The sequence below is a fragment of the Rhipicephalus microplus genome, chromosome 6 (assembly GCF_043290135.1).
Source record: "Rhipicephalus microplus isolate Deutch F79 chromosome 6, USDA_Rmic, whole genome shotgun sequence".
Taxonomy (NCBI): Eukaryota; Metazoa; Arthropoda; class Arachnida; order Ixodida; family Ixodidae; genus Rhipicephalus; species Rhipicephalus microplus.
Window position 1 is genome coordinate 53,432,516 of NC_134705.1, and position 13,885 is coordinate 53,446,400.

General features: G+C 47.2%; 1 protein-coding gene across 1 annotated transcript in view; it reads left to right on the plus strand.

Annotated features, from left to right (window-relative positions):
* LOC142765847 (uncharacterized) overlaps positions 1–13,885 on the plus strand; it is a 173,609-nt gene that overhangs the window by 58,276 nt on the left and 101,448 nt on the right. The window lies entirely within an intron of this gene.

Here is a 13,885-nt window from a genome sequence, read left to right on the forward strand (position 1 = left end):
CCAGCTCTAGTAGATAGCATGCATGGTTAAAGAATTCTATGAATTGAACACAAAAAACAGCGTTCCCTGCTCGCCTTAGGCGCTTCACAGCGGCGTATCGAGTACACGTTTCCGGATCTTCTTAAGAGGCGCCCAGCCAGCAAACGGTCGAGAGTGAGGCGCGAGCGGACGGGAAACTGGGGCTCAGGGATGAGAGAGAGTGAGCGGTGAGAGAAGAGTGGCTGAGCACTACACTTGCCATTTTCTACAGCCTCTCGAACCACATGCTCTGTTTGTTAGGGGCGGGGACAAGTGCGTACGCCCGCAGCTGGTGCTATGTGAGAAGGCAGCAAATGGATCGCGACAGATGTCTGACATAGCCCAACAAAAAAAAATGCATTTGCATTTAGAAGCAGGCTCGAGAATGAAGAAAAAAACCTACACAATACCATCAGCCGAAATTCAGCAAATTGTTGTCGCATGTTGTCTAGTGACCCTAAAGACAAATTTTTTTGTGTGTCATTGCACGGATGGCATATTTAACTTTATCTCACGTATTTCTTTTGTCATCGACTGTCTCTGCGCGTACGGGGGCGAGCCCTGAACGTGGACGTCACAAATATCTCACTTCATTCCGAATCGCGAAAAGCTGCGAAGAGCAGAGCCAGCGGTAATAAATTCGAGCTTGTATGATTATCTTTCGTTTCTTTTGGAGGGTGACTGGTTGCAACTTTGAAGTGCTCAGGAAAAGGCTTCGCTACATTGTGGGCACCGAATAAATGTTTTTGCCACCACCACCACCATCCAGGGTCAGTGCGTCGTCGGAGCAAGGAAAACAAGCGTCGCATATAATTATTAAATGTGAAGCAGCTTATTGGGGGGTTCGTTGCAATGTGTGGCGTGACCACCAATAGGCGCAACCGCAACAGCTGGCCTAAGCCGCGCTGAGGTGCTTGCGCGTTCCCGCCTGTGTATAAAAGTGGGGAGACACTCTGGTCTCTTCGCCTTGCACTCTCTCAGCATGCGCAAAGCTGGCTTTTTCAAAGACGATAGTCTTTCTTGGGGACCTTCGACGGAAAAATTTTGTCTGTCTGTCTGTCTGTCTGTTTGTATATTTGTCTGATTGTCCGCCCTAATGATACCTCTTACGGCAGGAAACGGCCAACCCCATTCACAGCGCCCACCAATATTGCTCAAACCATAAATTTTCCCACAATACTTACTAGAGGGAACCCAGGCGCTAGTGTCTATGGGAGTTGCAACACACGGCGCTTCAGCGAGCATGGGAATGATGGGTAGTACACACACTTGTCTAATTTTCGTACTTCTGGCCTCCTTCTGGCTCCGTGTGTTCATGTGGTTTGGAGCTGTTTTTTTACCAAAACATAAATTAGCAAATGTTCACCGTCTGCGCTTCACAACCTTATTTTTTAAGCTTACTATTTCGAATCAAGTACCTAAGTTCAAAAGGATTTGTTCTTTCTTTCAAAACATAACCGTAACTAGTGATAAACAAACCCGCAAGTACGATTCGCCGCCCACAAGTACGAAGACTGGGAAAATGTGTGTACTACCCATCATTCCCATGGTGGCTGAATGATCACAGCGCCAGAGTGCCCTCTAGTTAATTTTGGGAAACTCTATGGCTCAAACTGCCTCGAGCCGCCATCTGGGGGCTGCGCATGTGCTATTGATTGCATGTAAAAGGAGGATTCATGGTGCGCTCCACTTGCAAGGACGCTTTAAAATCAGGCAAGGCTACCGTGACGAACAGAACTTGAAGCCGACCCATGCACTTCTTCGTATGCTACTCATGGCTCCCTTTAGAGAAAGATTGTGTTTTATTTTTCACAAGAAATGATGCCTGTTGCAGTAAAGTACAGTCCGAATTACCTGCTGTACGCACCAATTGTTGCTAAACGTCTGGTGGAAGGTCAGCTCCGATACAGGGTAGACGGAACCAACGTGCGACCGCTGATGAATACGGTGAAATTTCGTATAGTTAGCCGTCGAGTTCATTCCAAGTTATACCCCGTCAATAGTGGACACGTATTCTTTATTTGTGTCTCAAACAACTGCGACTGAAATTGGGCAAAATATGCCTTCAGTGATCGCCACCTGTCTTTCATGACATAGCCGCACTGCTCGGAAAGGCCTGGCGACGCCATAATAAGAAGCTGGTTCACCGCTCTTCACCGGGGTTCCAGATTACACTCCAAGAAAATCATCAAACAAAAAAAAAAACGCCATGGCCTGCGCGTAAGGCACAGCACAGTCACAACAAAATCTAGAAGAGTGGCATTTCAGAGCCTTTTCTAAACACCCTTCGTATAACTACCGCAAGCACACTTTCTTGAAGCCCATTACGACATTATTCATCAAAATATTAGGGTAGTAGGCCCTATTTCACCATGCTATTTTTCGTCATTCTTCTGTAAAGCGTGGTATTCGCTAAACTATTGGGAGGAATTGGTGCCAATCGTTCATGCAGTGGCTGAGAAATTTGCATGAAGTAGGTGAAAGATGAAAAATATGCCTGAGGTGGGTATCCGCAGCCGTTCATAGCTGAACATAAACAAGTTTTTGTAATGGGCTGGAGCATCGGACGACCCACTCCTTACGCTATTCGCATTGTGCGACGACTGCTTGTTGTTTCGCTGTTTTAAAACGCTTTATAAGTCGTATTTACACGATTGCTTTCACGACATAGAGTCTCCTTAAAAATACTTTGTCAGAAAGTTTCAAGCACCAATGTGTCTCAGTGGTGGAATTCAAGGCTGGCACCCAGCGAACCCGGGTGCGAGCCCCACTGTGTCATTCGTACTAGGTTTTTTCTTTAAGTTCACGCGATGTGGTTACGGACACCAGCACCGGCGGCGATCGACAACTACGGCGCTGCTCGAGATCCGAGTTGTGATCTCAATCTCATAACAGCTTTCGCTGTAAAAAATTACAACATCTTCCCCTAAAAGGAACCATTATTGATGTGAAACAGCGGACGCTATCACTTGCACTGGCGGTTTTGTTGGCACTGGTGCCCATTGCACCCACTAAAATGGACAGAGATGAACACATTACGCGACTTGACGCACGCGATCGGGCACTGGAACGACCATTTGGCCAAAAGCCAGGGGTGTACTACGTGGACGTTGCTGATCCCACATCCATGTGGTGGTACACGGCGGCTGCTGTTCATGAAGGCATACAGGTGAATGTGCTAAGCTTTAGGGTGTACTTGTCACACAGACTGAGGAGTTCGCAATTGCCCTTGTGGCCTCTCACTGCAGTTTACGCTATATTATCACGCATCCGCACCGAGCGTGTCGTAATTATATAGCTGGGTACGCATCATCATTGGCCGAGACAATACTGCGCAACTACACAAGGGATGCGGACGCTCATCTGAAACGCATAATATGGAAACCGGGCCATCAGCCGTTGCGGAGAATTCAGGCTGCAGAGGTGGCTGCCCGAGAGCTCATCTACGGGATACCATCAGCAACGCCGAGGGAGACCAACGTAGAGCTTTACTTCTTCGATATAAGGAAATTCATCATCCATGCTACCATGCCCCCGCAAGGGGGTTCAGAAAATTAGAGGCACGCATTTCGTTTCGCCTCCAGACGAATATATTGCTATGTCCTGCCATAGTGAAACATTTTGACCCCACAGTCACAGAACATTGCCAACACTTTGGGGAGGGGGCAGACATGAACAAGATAGTGTGGGTTGCCAAGCTAACGAAGATATTACTGCTAAACCCAACTATAAGCGAGAGGACCAGGACGCGGCCCTGCTAGGCAACTCAGACCTTTAGGACCGGCGGGCCTACGTCCAGAACGCCAGTACGACGGTTTTAACCAATGGCGTCACTGAACAGAAACTCCACCTAGTTTGTAGGGACTTCTAAAGAGGTCCTGCCCATCTCATTTGTAGATAAATGTTTTTAACAACCACCACCGCTCATCGGGGCGTTGCGCAGGAGGGAATTCGGGGTACCGAATTCAGGGGACCGATGCTGTGAGGGACCGGTGTTTTCTACTCGAACACTCCAACCACTGTTAATGGGCAAACGAATACAGAAGGCTCCGATTGGATACAGAGAGCCGCAGTTCGCTTTAGGTTAACGCACACCCTCGAATTTTTACTGTTCAACAATGCAGAGAAGAAATCTTCCACCGCCACTACCTTAGGGTTCAAGATACAGTGCGGGTTTGGCCATTGGACGGTTGTATAGCGCGAACAGTCGTATTAAATGCGAAGCATTTCTTAGCGAACTTCGGCGACATTGAGCGTATCTATGTAGCCGCCTACGACATTTAGCTCTCCTGGTCGTTTCAATAATGGTATCGATACTAAAACTGGTATGACATGACTGCACGACAATCATAAGTGACTAGTCTATACAATAATATCAAGATATGTATGTCATTAATGCCATGATTTAATTCCCATGGTTTTGCTGCTCTTGCGGTGGTTTTATTCACATGACATGTTGCAAAACCAGTATGGTATGACCCGACTGCATGGCGAACACAAGTGACAGAGCCTAACATGAAAATCATGACATGCGTGCCATGTGAAGCATGACTACATGCCACACTGATGGCGCCAATACACTTTGACGTGACCCGGATCGCGTCCGCGCAGGCGTTCGTTTCGTCGCGTCGCGCTGGCGATGCCGCGCCAGGCACCGATTAACTGCGTTGCTTTGACGCGTGCGGGTTTGAGCGCGCCCGGCATCCCTCCGTCACGAAAAGGTGCAGATGCAGTGCTGTCTGAGTGATGACGTCGGCACAAATTTTGGACAGGGTGTAATGGAGCAAGGATAAACTTTTAGGGGCGAAGCTCTTTGTAGCGGCACCCATTCGTCCCTCGTAGCTGTTGTAGTAGTGTGTAACAAGTATAACATTTTAACCTATAAAGTGGTGCCGGTCAGAGATTTCTTCTGTGGGTTGTTGAACAATTAAAGACAGTGCTCAATATACATGCCAGTGGCTGCTAAGGGGGAGTGAGAGACAGGAGAATTCGGCTTTTAGGTAATGCGCACGCTGCGAATTTTTTATCGTTCCACAACACACAGAAGACAAGAAAGGGTTGCTACGTTATACTCGCTGGGCGTAACCTTCTAGGTTTTAGAAAGGTTTAGCGAGCGTTGGGCCGCAGTGCCATGAATACAGTGAACTAGTATATACCATGAACTCGAGGTGGTTAAAGGTGGGAAGTAGACACAAAGCGCTAGACGCAGGAAAGTGTGCGTGTGCCTCCTCTCGTTCAGCCCTTGAAATTTCCGCTGGATGGCGGTGCTTCTTTATGATGAATGTATTATGAAAAAATGTGAGATGGTGCTACTTGGAGTGTTGACTAGGTGCACAAACGGACACACAGAGAGATGCGTGGACGGACGCATGGATGGCTGCACGAACGGATGGACGCATGAACAGACGCAGGAGTGCATGCATGAACGAAAGCAGGGACGGACGCACAGATGAACGTGCGGACGCATGAACAGACGCACGCACGGAGGGACGGATTGACGCACGGGCGGCCACACAGACACACATGTATGGACGGAAGCAAGAACGACTGGACGAACGGATGCTTCGCCCCACTATCCATCATTCACTCCATGGATATTCTGCCATTTTTTTCCTTCCTTCATGCCAGTTGCCGCCGGGTCGCGCCGACGGAAACTGGTCAAGCTGGTCGCACCTGGCGTCAGGCTATTGAGTTCTCTCGTTTTGTTAGCGTAGCGCCGCTGCGCCTAGCATGCGCGCACGTCAACTTTACGCAGGAGAATATTGGGCCCTTCATGATACGCTCGATGCCGTTTCGCTAGCTTCATATATACCAAATTTCGTATTTTGTAACGTGAAAGGACGACGAATGTAAATGACACGTCCAAATATGATAATCACGATATGAATTTCATGTAAAACATGACCACGTGCTACGCTCATAGCACGCTCGAGGCCGTTTTGCTAGCTCAAAATATACCAAATTCGGTATTACGTGAAGCGAATAGACGACGAAGGTACATAACACGTGCAACATAATAATCATGGCATGCGCGTCATGTATATCTTGACTAAATGATAAGCCTATAGCAGCTCGCTACCTTTTCGCTAGCTCCACATGTACCAAATTTGGTATCAGGAAACGTGAACAGACCACAAAGGTAAATGACACGTCGAAACATGATAATCGTGACACAGAACCCCGCAGGGGCACCTGCGCAAGTAGGCGTTTGGTGTGTAGCGACACCATGGACCCGAGCTAATGGGGGAGTTTTGGCTCCCTCCCACGCCTAGCCGTGCGTGGCTGAGCCGTGTCCGGGGAAAAGGGGATCCTGGGGGTTGAGCCGACGCTGGGTAATTGGACCTTTAAGGCCCCCCGGAAGAGGCAACACACCCCTTTGTCCCCGGCTTCATGTAGACGCACCCCTGGGCTGACCCACCCAGGGGAAACTGGCAGTCGCCTTTTCCTGTCTCTGCTCCTCTTCATCTTCGTCTTTTCCTCTTACTTTCAATCATTCCTGATCTCTCCTCTCTTCAATTTACTTCTGTTTTTCCTGGCGGCAAGGGTCAACCTTGTGTGGCTATCCAAACTAGGGTAAACCATATTGGGTTATAGTAACTGCGTACTACTGGCGTTGTGCAGACGTGCCCACATGCTCTGCCACGTCCCCTCGTTGGACTCCGTTATGGGTCGTAGGCACCGTTACCGAAAAATACACATTTTCTCATGGGATCCTCGAACCCCCTTTAACTGGTCGTGCTTCGAAAAGGGTACGCACCGACGCAACGTTTCTACTTTGGCCCAAAAACAGAGAAACTTTCCCAAAATACCATGTCCTCCACTGCGAACAATCATCTACAAAAGCTAGAGCAATCTCACCCTTCCTTGTGGCCAAGTGCTTGAGAGACCATTGGAACCGGTTATAAGGCCACGAAGATGGCAAGTGGAGATGTGTTTCTCGAATTAAAAGATAAGGAACAGTACAATAAACTCTCGCACCTCGTAGCCTTTGGTTACATCCCCGTCTCTATGAGCGCACACCGTACCATGAATACAGTGAAGGGCGTGGTATCGGACGAAGATTGATGACACTGAGTGAAGAAGAGCTCTTTGATGGATGAAAGGACCAAGGTGTAATACATGTCCAGCGCATCAAAATCAGATGCAACAACAATGAAATAGCAACAAAGCACTTGATACTCATCTTCAACTCAACCACTTTACCTGAGACTCTCGAAACTAGCTATGTAAAACTCCATGTCCGACCTTTCATTCCAAAGCCGAGGCCTTGTTTCAAATGCCAGCGATTTGGTCATGCATCCCAGAGCTGCCGAAGACAGCTGATGTGTGCTAAATGTGGCACATCCGGCCACAGTGCTGATGAATGTAGTCATGATGAGGTCCTCTGTGCTAACTGCGAAGGTAGTCACCCCGCATACTCCAGAGCGTGCCCAGCCTGGAAAAGAGAAAAAGAAACAATAACTATAAAAGTTAAGGAAAATATCACATTCAGGGAAGCAAGACAACGGGTCTCGTAATCATTAGCACTAAAAACACCTTTTGCCGAAGTGGTGCAACAAGGGGCGGCACCACAAAGGCCCTTGGCAGTTGCCCGGACCGCCCCTAGCGTGCCGAGGCCAATGCCACAAGCCCCTACGGCGGGAGCAGCCAGCGCTGCCCTGCCCACATTCAGCCTGTCCACACCAGTGACCTCTACAAGCTCTGGCAGCACATAGGGCAATCACGAGGCCAAGGGGGCTACATCAACCCCCAGCTCGTTGAGGAAAAAGACTTAGTCCATCGAGGCGAAGTCTAAGCGACGCACAGATTGCTCTTTAGAGCGGGCGTCCAGTGCCTCGCAAGAGGCTATGGACACCAGTTCAAGCCAAACGCCGCAGGAAGCGCCGAAGGAGCGGCGAGCTTCTCTCGACCGCCCCAAAAAGGACAGAACGCCGATTACAGGGCCTGACAAAGGCCCTGTAAGATGAGTTATTCTCCGTCTTCTTTGCACACAGCACTATTTCCCTTTTTTTCCACTATGGACAAAATCATACAGTGGAACGTAAGGGGAATACTTAGAAATTTAGATGACGTCCAAGAACTTCTGAGTAAGTTTAACTCGAAAGTGCTATGTGTGCAAGAAACGCACTTAACTCCTAAGCACAAGGACTTCCTACGACAGTATATTATTTTCCGAAAAGACCGGGAGGATGCTGTCGTACCATCTGGCGGTGTAGCCATTATAGTTGATCGTAGTACAGCATGCCAGCATTTGAAGCTTCAAACGGCCCTTGAGGCAGTGGCCATTCGAGCTGTACGTTTTAACAAACTCATTACCATATGTTCTGTGTACATACCACCGCATCAACAGCTCCACAGACGTGATCTAGAATCAATAATAGATGAACTCCTAGAGCCGTTTCTGGTTCTAGGTGATTTTAATGCACACAATGTCCTGTGGGGCGATGCTCACTGTGATGCGCGAGGACGTCTCATTAAGCAGCTCCTTTTCTCTTCTAGTTTATGTATTTTAAATATAAAGGAGCCTACGTATTTCAGCCTTGCAAACAACATGTACTCTTCCATAAATCTTAGCATTTCATCACCGTTCCTTTTACCTCTTTTTAAGTGGAACGTTCTTAAAAGCCCTTATGGGAGTGACCACTTCCCAATCATCCTAAGTGCGCCGAACAAAGATCAACTACCCCCGCAGTTTCCTCGATGAAAGATTGACTCAGCTGATTGGGAAGGGTATAGAACTCTTACACACATGACATGGACTGAGCTGTCTGCCCTGACCATAGATGACGCTGTCACGTATTTTACAGCTTTTATTCTTGATGCCGCATTTAAATGTATTGCCAAAACGAGCGGCATGTCTTCTAAACGGCGAGTCCCAAGGTGGAACGACGCATGCAGGAAAGCACGGACCACTCAGAACAAAGCATGGGCATTGCTTCGAGATTCCCCTACAGCAGAAAACCTGGAAAACTTCAAGCGGGTCAAATCGCAGGCAAGGAGAACGCGTCGACAAGCTAGACGAGAGAGCTGGACAAAGTTTATATCGAGTATCAACTCGTACACAGATGAGGGAAAAGTGTGGAATAAGGCAAAGAAAATTAAGGGCCAACAAACGTATTCTCTTCCACTAGTAAATAGCCTCGGGGAAAGCTTGGAGGATCAAGCCAACTTTCTTGGCACACATTTCGAACACATATCGAGCTCCTCACACTACTCCGAATCCTTCCAGAATTACAAGGCACGAATAGAAAAACTAAAGTTAGAAAGAAAATTCTCAAGAAATGAGGCATATAATGCACCATTCTGCTTAGCAGAACTTCGAACAGCACTCAGCTGCTGTAATACATCTACCCCAGGTTCTGACAACGTAATGTACGCGATGCTGAAGGAACTACCTTCCGAAACTAAAAAAAACCCTCCTGTCTCTTTATAATCGCATATGGTTTTCAGGTGTGATCCCCTCCTCCTGGAAGGACGCTGTTATAATTTCAATTTTGAAGCAGGGAAAGGATCCCTCTACTGTATCACGTTAGAGACCTATAGCGTTAACAAGCTGCCTCTGCAAACTTTTTGAAAAAAATGGTTAATTGCCGCTTACTCCACTACTTAGAAACAAAAAACAATGCTCGACCTGTACCAGTGCGGGTTTAAAGAGGGCCGATTTACCACCGACCATCTTATACGTATCGAGGCACACGTACGTGAGGCTTTTGTTCATAATCTGTTTTTCTTATCTGTGTTCCTCGACATGGAGAAGGCTTACGATATTACGTGGAGGTTTGGAATATCGAGAGACCTCTCACACATAGGTATACACGGTAATATGTTCGGTGTCATTGAAAGCTATCTGTCTGATCGTACCTTCCGCGTTAGAGTGAGCAATGTTCTGTCCCGAAAATTTGTACAGGAATGCGGAGTGCCACAGGGTGGGGTGCTCAGCTGTACGCTTTTTATTATAAATGAATTCTCTTCGTCTGTACATCCCACGTAATATCTTTTATTCAACATATGTCGACGATGTGCACATAGGTTTTCAATCGTGTTCTCTTGAGAACTGTGAGCGACAGGTTCAGCTCGCCCTCACCAAGGTATCCAAATGGGCTGATGAAAACGGGTTCAAACTGAACCCACAGAAAAGCACCTGTGTCCTTTTTTCACAAAAAAGAGGCTTGCACCCGTAACTTGAACTGGTCCTTAAGGGTCAGCGTCTACCCGTAAACACAGAACATAAGTTCCTAGGTATAATTTTAGATGCGAAGTTAAGCTTTGTACCGCCCATAAAACATCTTAAAAATAAATGCTTGAAAACAATGAATATCCTAAAGGTGCTGTCACGAACAACGTGGGGCAGAGACAGAAAGTGCCTCATGAATCTGTATAGAAGCCTTATACACTCACGTCTTGAGTATGGGGCAATAGTCTATCACTCTGCCACGCCAAGCGCTCTGAAAATGTTGGACCCTGTTCATCATCAAAGCATCCGCCTGTCCACAGGCGCCTTTAGAACAAGCCCAGTTGAAAGCCTTTATGTAGAATCGGACGAGTGGTCACTTCATCTGCAGAGAACATATTCTTCCTTCATATATTTCCTTAAAGTAAATGCGAACAGTGAGCAACCTGCATATTCCACCATCAACGACCTGTCCAGCTCTCAAATTTTACAGTCGACCCGCAATGGCACGCCCTTTCTCGCTGCGTGTTAGACACCTAGCTGAAGAAACAGATGTCCCACTGCTTGAATACCACCTCAGCTCCCCCGCTCTGCGGCTCCCGCCATGGCAATGGCAGGTTATAGACTGTGACACATCTTTCGTAGCTGTCACAAAGCATGCCTCCCCCATACACATTCGGACGTATTTCTTAGAGCTGCAACATAAATATGACTGTCCAGAATATTATACTGATGCTTCCAAGTCCCATACTGGCGTGTCCTAAGCGGCGGTCGGCCCATCCTTCTCGGATGCCGGCGTTCTGTCCACCAGCACAAGCATTTTTACAGCCGAGGCTTACGCGTTATTCGTAGCCGTTAAACACATCAAAGAATAGAATACGCCAAGGGTAGTTATATACACAGACTCCCTGAGTGTCGTAAAAGCGTTGAAAAATCTTAAAAAACACAGAAACCCTATAATTAAATCACTCTATTTAATACTCTGCGCGGCCTATACTTCCAAGCACCATATCGTCGTCTGCTGGGTGCCAGGACATCGCGAGATCGAAGGAAATGTGTTGGCCAACCAGCTCGCCACGTCAAATAACGGAAGCTCCGCCAACTCTTCAGTTGCTGCCCCTATAATTGACCTGAAACCAAACATACGGAAAAAGCTCAGAGCTTACTGGCAGAAGCTATGGGATGGACGAGCTCATAACAAGTTACAATTCATTAAACCACACCTCGGTAACTGGCCACCCACGTCGAAAACACGCCGTACAGAGGTCAGTCTCTGTCGGCTTAGAATAGGACACACACACAGCACGCACACACACCTTTTGTCCGGTGGTGACCCACCCAGCTGTCACAGATGTGGCCGTCCACTTACCGTACTTCACATACTCCTTGAATGCTCTGAGCTAGAGGCTTACAGGAAAAAACATTTTCCACTAGCGTACAAGGAACACATACCCCTTCACCCAGCTATGTTTATTGGTCACGAACTTATTTTTAAATATAATGCATTGAATGCCTTCTTAAAGGAAGTAAATACTTTCCATGTTATCTACTCAAGTGATCGGTAGCACGGCCTGTGAGAGGAGGCTGCTGCTGCGGATGCTACATCCAAAAGAGCACCTGTCTCCCGGCCCTTGGAACCAAGGGTGTTGGCGAGAAATCGGTGCTAGTATAACGCTCCTATTTTATGATGTCATGATAACTAAAGACTAATTCTCACCAGGCATGCTTCACTTCACTTTCATGATTTTAATAAATATATGTCTTACGCATCTTAGCGCAGAATCTTAGGCCCATTTAGAGCCATTTACCTTAACCATTGCTCTCATCCAATATCAGTTCCTGGCGCTCTTTGGCCATCAATGGCCCTTGCGCCGTTAAACAACATATATCATCATCAATCGTGACACAGAAGTCATATACGGCATAATTTACCTCCGCCTCGTAACGCCCCGCCGCGGTGGTCTAGTGGCTAAGGTACTCCGCTACTGACCTTCAGGTCGCGTGTCCGAATCCCGGCTGCGGCGGCTGCATTTCCGATGGAGACAGAAATGTTGTAGGGCTGTGTGTTCAGATTTGGGTGCACGTTAAAGAACCCCAGGTGGTCTAAATTTCCGGAGCCCTCCACTACGTCGTCTCTTATAATCATATGATGGTTTTACAATCATAGGATGACGTTAGACTCCACATATCAACCAACCAACCAATCAATCAATCAATAAAATTCACGTCGTAACGTTGTGCTAATTTGAACGTGACATATCAACCTTCCTTATTCATGCTTCGTATGAATGAGGAACGGTACGTGGGATCTGCAAATTTTATTTTCACTCAACAAACTGTGCTGACGCTGCCTGCGTTGGATTTCCGAGGCAAGATATGGGTAGCTTAGAAGAGGAAAGAGAGAAAGAGAGCGGGAGGGGACGCGCAGGGACAATTGGCGTGTAAAGGTCGCGGAGAAGGATGTCTAAAAAGTATTTAAATTTGGGCGACTTGGTACTGATTCATGGCTATTACTTGCGAAACAAACACACACAGGAGAAAACACAGACTCTACGGGTGAAAACTGACAACTGAATAATTGAAAACAACAAAGTGCGCTTTTATCTTCAGACTAACAAATGCCTCCCGATGGTGGTTTTTGAACACCTAAGAGAGAAAACTGAAGATTTTTGTTCACTCTACTTCATAAAATAACACACTAATACAAACATTGAAGATGACGTCACGCACCTGTACAAGAAGCTACACGCATCTTTCATGAAGTCGAATTCTTTAGCACACATTGTGACAGATGCTCGGCTGACATATGTCTCTTCCAGATTTTTAAAAATTAAATGCTTCAATTGACTACGGCTTTATTTTCCGCCTATGTGTCAACTAAATCTTTGTGGAAATTAACATCTTCCCCGAGGGAACCCTCACGGGGTGCGAAGCATCAGCGTTGCGCACAGACGTGATCAGCGTTTTTGAGTCACGCCTCGTCAGTGTTGTTGGTCTTCCGATACCGACGCTTGCATTTGGCTTCCCTGGTTTGCGCCTCGTTGGTGAAGCAGGCGTGATGTCACCGTTTGCGAATGCGATCGGCTCTGCTTACCCTCGCAACACCGGTGCCGGTGGGATTAGTCCAGATTGCTGTGGCACATGTTTCAGTGGGTTATCAAAGCTTTCAAGTTGCGGATTTGGTAAGAAGGTTATATAAAGTTCAAGACAGACAGCTGTCGTTTTAGGAACTGGGAAACCACTTCATACCACGTGTGTCTTTCTGACACTACCGCACAGGAAAAGAAAGTCATGTGAATCTTTCGCAACGATAACTCCTCACACCTGTGTGCGGCGGCTACAAAGAAACAAGTCGGAGGTCATGCGAGAGCTGTAAGGTCCACCTATTTTCACATGGCATCAGGGGATACGAATCTATCCCCCTGTTTTGGTTCAAAGGACGCCGAAACGTCGTGTAAATTCAGCCAAGCTGTTTGAAATGGGGAACGATTCGTTCAAAAAAAAAGCCTTTAAACATCTGTGGTTGATGCTATTAAGCAATATTATCTGCAACTAACTCATGCAGAACTCCTTGCTAAAAGCATCCATGGTTTCGCAAACTCATAACCACAACGAGTCCTTAGATTGTTGTGTGGGAGCACGCTGCTCCCCCCCCCCCAAAAAAAACCTGTTCTTCGGGCATCAAGCCCTGTAATT